Source organism: Platalea leucorodia (genome assembly GCF_965183815.1).
Source record: "Platalea leucorodia genome assembly, chromosome: 20".
In the NCBI taxonomy this organism is placed as follows: domain Eukaryota; kingdom Metazoa; phylum Chordata; class Aves; order Pelecaniformes; family Threskiornithidae; genus Platalea; species Platalea leucorodia.
The window spans coordinates 5,124,726-5,131,591 of NC_138842.1; positions in this window are offsets into that span (position 1 = coordinate 5,124,726).

Here is a 6,866-nt window from a genome sequence, read left to right on the forward strand (position 1 = left end):
CCTTCTTTTGATCCAATAAGCTTGGTATGAATGCAGCACATTTTAACAATTTTCATAAATCAAGCAACTGGAATAGATTTTAATACAGAATTGTATTACTGCAAGAATGCAAGGCATGCAGGCTCTAAGCACTAACAATTCTATTAGTTGAATGGAAGCCAATGCCTTAGCTGTAAGCATATTAAAGGAAAATAATTCTCTACTACGTTTCTGGGGCCTCTGATGTCAAAAATCCTCCCTGTAAGTAACTCGCAACTTTTTCAAAGTTGTCCTTGTCTCATGGGTGTTACGACTGGTCAATCACAGTTTGAAGAGTATGTTTTATTCTTCATGGTCAGATATGAAAGTCTATTGAACTATTGTTCTCTCTGACATTCCTTGATTAAAAAAGTCATGTAGAAGTAGAATATCAAGCTTCATTGCTGTGAAGAGTTATTAGTTTAGTTGTACCTTTTCATGAAGGTTTTCTATACTTTATAGGATGTGTATTTATATTTGCTGATCACTCTTTGTTAATTTGACACTTGCTAATCAACCATTGATGATGATTGTCGTTCTTGCAAAGGACACTTGATCCTATGAGGTCATGAAGACATTTTATACACTTAAATGCACTGTGTGCATATGTGTCTATGAAACTATGTACTTATGTTCATATTTACAAAAGATGTTTATGCTAATACTACTTTTTTGGTATGCTTTTGATATTTTTCTTCTTCCCATTTGTTGCTATCTTCATCAAATGCTGCTCATTGTTAAATCATTAATGAAGTTTGAAAGGTAGAGGTGATTTTGCTGCGTAAAACTGAGGAAAAAATTGCAAAGAAATTTTAAAGGTGTTTTTGTGAAAAACTGTTGATAAGATGAAGAGAAAGATGGCTGAATGTTTGGTTTTTTTTTTTTAAAAAAAAGAGAAGTTTTTTTGTGAAATCAGTTGATGACATTTTCATCTAAATCCATTTATTATCTCATATTTGAAAAGCATTTAGCTCAATAGGGCTCTGTACCCTCAACGAGGTTTCTAGGTACCATTATATTAAGCATCCTAACTTAGGCATGGATAAAAGATAACACTATTTGTTATTCTCTCCCTCAAAAGAGAAGGCGAATAAGTTAAGGCATCTGACACTCAACGTGTTAGCCATCAAGTAATTTGAAGGCGTTTCAGCTCATATTTCGGCACTGAATTTTATTATTTTTTTTGTCTTGACATTCCACAGGTTTTTGATGTCTTAGTGACACTAGCCATAGTCCACATCTCTGAAAACTAAACAGATTTTGAATTGTCTTTCAGGGCACCAGGTTTGTCTAATGATAATACTTGAACATGTGGATTCCTGAATTGGTAGTTTTAGTTCCCAACATTAGATATTCAACTTCAGAAACCAAAGGACTTGAAAAATTTATTTCCATTTGCATGTACCATTCTTTGGAGAACAGAGTCCTCTTCTAAATATAGCAACATGTATCTGTTGTCACAGGGCAAAAAGATAGCTTGGGCATTGCAGATTGCTTTTCTGCTGGAGGGGAATACTGGTACATTCTCAGTTTAATTGCCCTATTTAGACTGGTGTACCAGTCTTGAAGCAAGAGTGGTCAAATAATATGCAGGATAATCCCTTCTTACAGGAATCTCAACCTAGCCTCAGTGACTGGTACCCAGAGACTGATTCTGGCTCAAGAACTGACCTCAATCAGAGAGCAGGGCAAATGCAGAAAGCAAATTATCTCACTGCTTCCACAGTTTGCTCCCGAAGGACTACAGAACCTTGCATAAACAAAACTAATTATAACACACACAAAAAAAATCATAAAACTAAACCTTTGCTTGCAGGCTAACAAAAAAGAACCTGGAAGAGTGTATGTCACAGTGCCATCTACTGACGCCAGTCACAACAATGTATGAAGAATAACTGATTACAGTAATAAAATAAATAAATAAGGCTGGGAGTCTTGGAAGGATTATAGTCTTATGTTTAAAGGAAGGAGATGACTGCTAATTAATCTGACAAAAGAGAAAGCCTCACCTACTGACAGGTTATTCATCCCGCAAATGTTAGATTTCTCTTCAGCGCAATATGTCAGTTCTTGTAATTCTTGGAAAGAGATCGTTGCAGTGGAGGAACGGCTGACCATAACTCTTAGTGCCAGCTCCCATATTTCTATTTTGTCTTGATGAACGCTTTATACTGTAGGAGAATAAGAGCCTACTATGGCGAGCAATTTGAAAACATAAAGGTATTCCATAAAGGAATGCAATTGCAGAATAAAATCTGTTCAGTCTACTGTGCGATAACTTTATCTGACACAGAAAATGAGCAGTAACTTGGAGGCAGGTAGGAGCAACATGTAATCCAGTTGACATAAATGAAAAGATGATACTGGCAGAAAATTGGGCTGCATATGAATATAAAGGCTGTTGAATAACAGGGAATGGAAAATGACATGCTTAGCAGCAGTAAGGTGAAGATGAAAGAAGTTCAGAAAACATTTGTATGGGAGAAGCCAAGTACAAGTCAATAAAGACTGAAATTCTTTGCTCCTAGAAGCAGAGTAGAGTGCTGGAGCCTACAGTCCTAGCTGTGCTAAGGGTTGCCAAATGGTAAAGTGTCAAAAAGAGTTTATTCTCTAGTTGCTAATGTGCAAACTAAAGTGGCGGATGAGATGTTCAGCAAAAACATTACTAAGCAAGATGATGTATCCTCTTCTGTATCGCTTTCAGTAATTCCAAGGTAAGAATGAAATGAAGGACGAGAAGAGAGTGATTGGGAATTGAGAGGCAGACAAAAAAAAAAGTCAAGAGGTGAGAAGACTGCAGAATGTTGATTGAAAAAAAAAAAAAATTACATATATTCTTAAACCTTATGTCAAGTATAAGAATTCAGAAGAAGGGTAAAAGTGAGCACCTGAACTGTACTTGCTAAGATTCACTCTGATATGTTGTGGCAGATGGAGCTGACATCCTGAGAGAGGCTAAGAGGTGAAAGTAATAATGAACATTCTTCACAAAGTAAAAGTAGAAGAAATATTAGAGCTGTTAGAAGAGAGCAAGCAGGAGATGTTTAGATTTATGAGTTCTTTTGGATAGCAGCCATGGTTTGTCTTTATTTCCTAGTAACTGGTTCTTGGTTTGAGCTTTGTCAGGTCATCAGATTAGTGCCATCAGCTCTAGAAGGTTTTTAGTCCTTTCTTTGGATCATCTAGCAGGCAGGGAACTAACATGTGGAGTGCAAACATGATATGCTTTTGGGGGGGCTGTCTTCGTAAGTAAAAGCAGTGGAAATAAGTACAAATAGAGAGGGGATTTTATTATGGCACCATCTGTCTCCTTGCTGTTAATATTTTTCTCAACTTTTTGCAATGATTTTGAAAATTGTATTTAAGGATGGGTGTTGTAGTTCAGAACTTTGCTCCTGCTATCGAGGGATGGTTTCAGAAGGGAGACCCAAGCCATGATAATAGCTGTCCATCCGCTACAGCAGAAAGCAGATGTTTCATTGAAGTCAACTGGATGACATTGATCTTTAAAGTAACACACACAACTGAGTCTTTGCTTGGATCAGGGCCAACAAGTGAATTCAAATTTATTGCTCTTCCTGGGTCTTGGTGTAAGCCTCATGCAAGGCATTTCTCCTGATATTCCTGTTTTTCATTCTCTTCTTCCTTGCATTACTTCATTTAAAGTCAGTTAATGACAGTCCAGACTTGTCTTGAACGATCTACATTTATACAGCACCTAGCACCATGGAGCAGTCACCTGCTTGGGACAAACACCTACTGAATGTTAGTGGACCCTGGCAAGTGCTTTGCTATCACATTGTGACGTATTTTTCAGCTGATCCAGAGATTTCAAATAGCAGTTTAATTTTTCCTTTTTTAATTTAGTTGAAGAAAGTAAAGGAAGCTTCTGATTTTTACTGGTGGAGCCTGATGAGGACTGAAGCAGTTTAAACTCAACCAACCTTAATCAGGCAGGTCACCCTTCTAGAACTTTTGTTTACCTCCTGTTGAGCTGCTGAAGAGAGGAGGGGGGTGTGTGTGTATGTGGAAAGCAGCTTTGAGTTACTAAACCCCCTCGTGGTATTGAATTCTGACCAAGTACATCCAGGCCTGCCAGCCAGAAATGCCAAAAGGAGGAAAGCTGCTGAATCAAAAGAAAATCAGGATTGGGAGGATGGTAGGGAATATGAGAGTAGCACTAGATGAGTTTATTTGATAGACTTATTGCTGTTTTGTATTTGCAGCTCATCTGGGAGTAGACTTAGGTTTCTTGGGCTTTTTATTATTACTGGTTTTTGTTCCTAAATTATTTAGCGAATGTTTTATGAGAACAACTTCCAGCATATAGATTAGTTATCACCAGCTATTTGCTGTTCTTGAATAAGTTCTGCTGTTGGGAGCTGAACTCGCAAGATGCCAAAAGCTTTTGAACACCCTGGGCTATGGTCTGAGTAAATGGGAGTTCATGGTGTGCTGCACCTCTCGGGTTCAAATCCTATTTGCATGGTGTGGAGTGGCCACTTAAATCATGTGGTTTTCTTTCTGCTACCTCACTGAGTGACTCTCAAGGGCCTTTCAAATCATTCACGTGAATGCTCCTGCCACAAGTACTCAGGCAAATAGAGTAGCCCTGGCACTTTCTCCCTGTCTGTAAACCCAGCTGTATGGCCTCATGGGCTGGTAGCACATGGTGTGGCAGTGGGAGACGACGGACAAGAAAGTATAGCCTGTGGCCAGGTGCCAGCAACACGTCCTTCCTGTGGGTCTGCAACGCAGATCCTCTGTGCCTCCCCGGTACAGGCCATCAGTCAGTCACTGGCAGTGAACTCTGGAACAATTTGGAAAGCGAGCACTGCCTTAAATATTAGTGTTCTGCTTCCCTGCCCAGGCAGAGTGGTCCTGGATAGACAGGATGGACAAATGGCTCTACCTTTGCAGCCATCATATGCTGCGATGGAGCATCTCCTCACTGTGGGGTGGTGGCAGAATTGCCTGCCAGATTTAGCACACAGTCATTTCTCTCTAATTTTTCAAGCAGAAATGATCTTTGACCCAGGTGTAATCATTTCATTGTGTGTGGTGGTGGTGGTAACTCCAAGCAGGTGCTCATTTCACTGGAGACTTTATTGGGGTACAACCCAAACCTAATTTAGCTGCATCTTTGACTTTGGGACAATGAGCAGCCCCTGTGGCATTTTCTTAGGTGTTTTTTTTTTTTTTTTTTGAAAACCACCAGTCTGCTTCCTGAGAAGTAGGGTAGCATTATTAGGAAACCTAGGAGATATGCCATACTGGCCTTGTGCAGGAGTGTGTCTTTGCTGAGCATGGTTTGCTACAGTATACTGCGTAGTCATCGGCTAATTAATGCTGATTTATTTAGAAATATAGGCTAGCCATGGCTGTCTGCTTTTCCAAAAGATCCTGTGTATGTCCTTTTTCTACCACACTCGATGGAGTATGTTTGCTGAAGTTGCTGTTGCATACACTTAAGCAATAAAACATTTACAGCTATTTCAGAAATTGTTGCAGTAGGCAATTTTCCTCATTAATTTTACCATTGTAGATGGGATTTCATGAGGTCTGAAGGCATGCAGAGTCATACCTTATACTGTCCCTGATCCTGCTTGTTACACCAACCTTTTAAGGAAAAATGCATTGAAATAAGAAAGGGATATTTCAGGGAAGATGGAGCAAGAAGCTTGATGCATAATGAAAGTAGTGACTCTCGTGCAGCTCCACATCCAGCAATGAAGTGATTTCTGCTCTTGCTCAGAATTGTTACGTTGGTTGTTTTGTATCAGTCTACCAATTACAGAAGTGTAATCTGCCAGTCCACTTGGAGACATTTTAAAGGGCATGTTATCATTAAAATACACTTTACTGCAGAATGAAGTCATGACTTCATAGGTGGTATAACTGCCATTGACACAATCAGTGGAAGGGCCATTCTTCCACTGAAAGGTGAAAACAAGCTCTTATCTACCAATGCCTCTCAGAGTAAGTAGAATTCAGTGTACTTGTCACCTAACAGTTTGGAAGACTAATCAAATTTCACTTTTCCAATTACATAGATCTTTCTCCTTTGCTCTGCCCTACAAAATTGTTATTTAGATGCGTATCTAGCGACCGTGTACTTTTACAGGGTTGCCAGCTTGCACCCGAGAGGAGTATGATCTGCTAGGGCGCTCTTTGCTCCCTCCTACCCAAGACTATAGAGACTTCAAAATACCTTCAGGACCCTGCAGGAAGAAGTGGGCTATAAAAATGTAACAATAACGACTTCTTTCTAGCATCTTCAACTAAGGAATCTTTAAGCATGTTTCAAATATCAAAGAGCAAGAAACCCATTGTAGTATCATCCCCTGTGTATAGGTGGGACACGGAGGCCCTAAGAGGTAGAAAGAATTGTACAAGGCTAAATGTAAAGCCAGTAGGAGATCAGGAGATAGAACCCAAATCTGGCACTCAGGTCTGACCCTTGCTGCAGGAGTTGTCCCCATCTTGCCTTCTGTATTGGGATAATTTTTTGATAAAAATGCATGCACAAAACTCAACATCTGGTAAATATTTTGATATGTCTCTCTCACAGAAAGAAGGCTTCTCTTCCATTTTAGAAAAGCTAAAGTGATGCCTGCATGTCTGCAAAATAGAATATAACAAACTACCGGGCTATAACAAATTACAGAATGCTCTTCTCCATCCTATCAGTCACAGGGCAGTATCTCTACTTGACTCTCCTGTAAATATTAAGGCACATGATAGATAGTGATAGGTCAAAGCAGAGAAGATCTGGAATAATTCTTTTCATATTCCAAAAGAATGAGCCTTTGTTATTTCTCACACTCCCATATTTGCCCCAATTTATG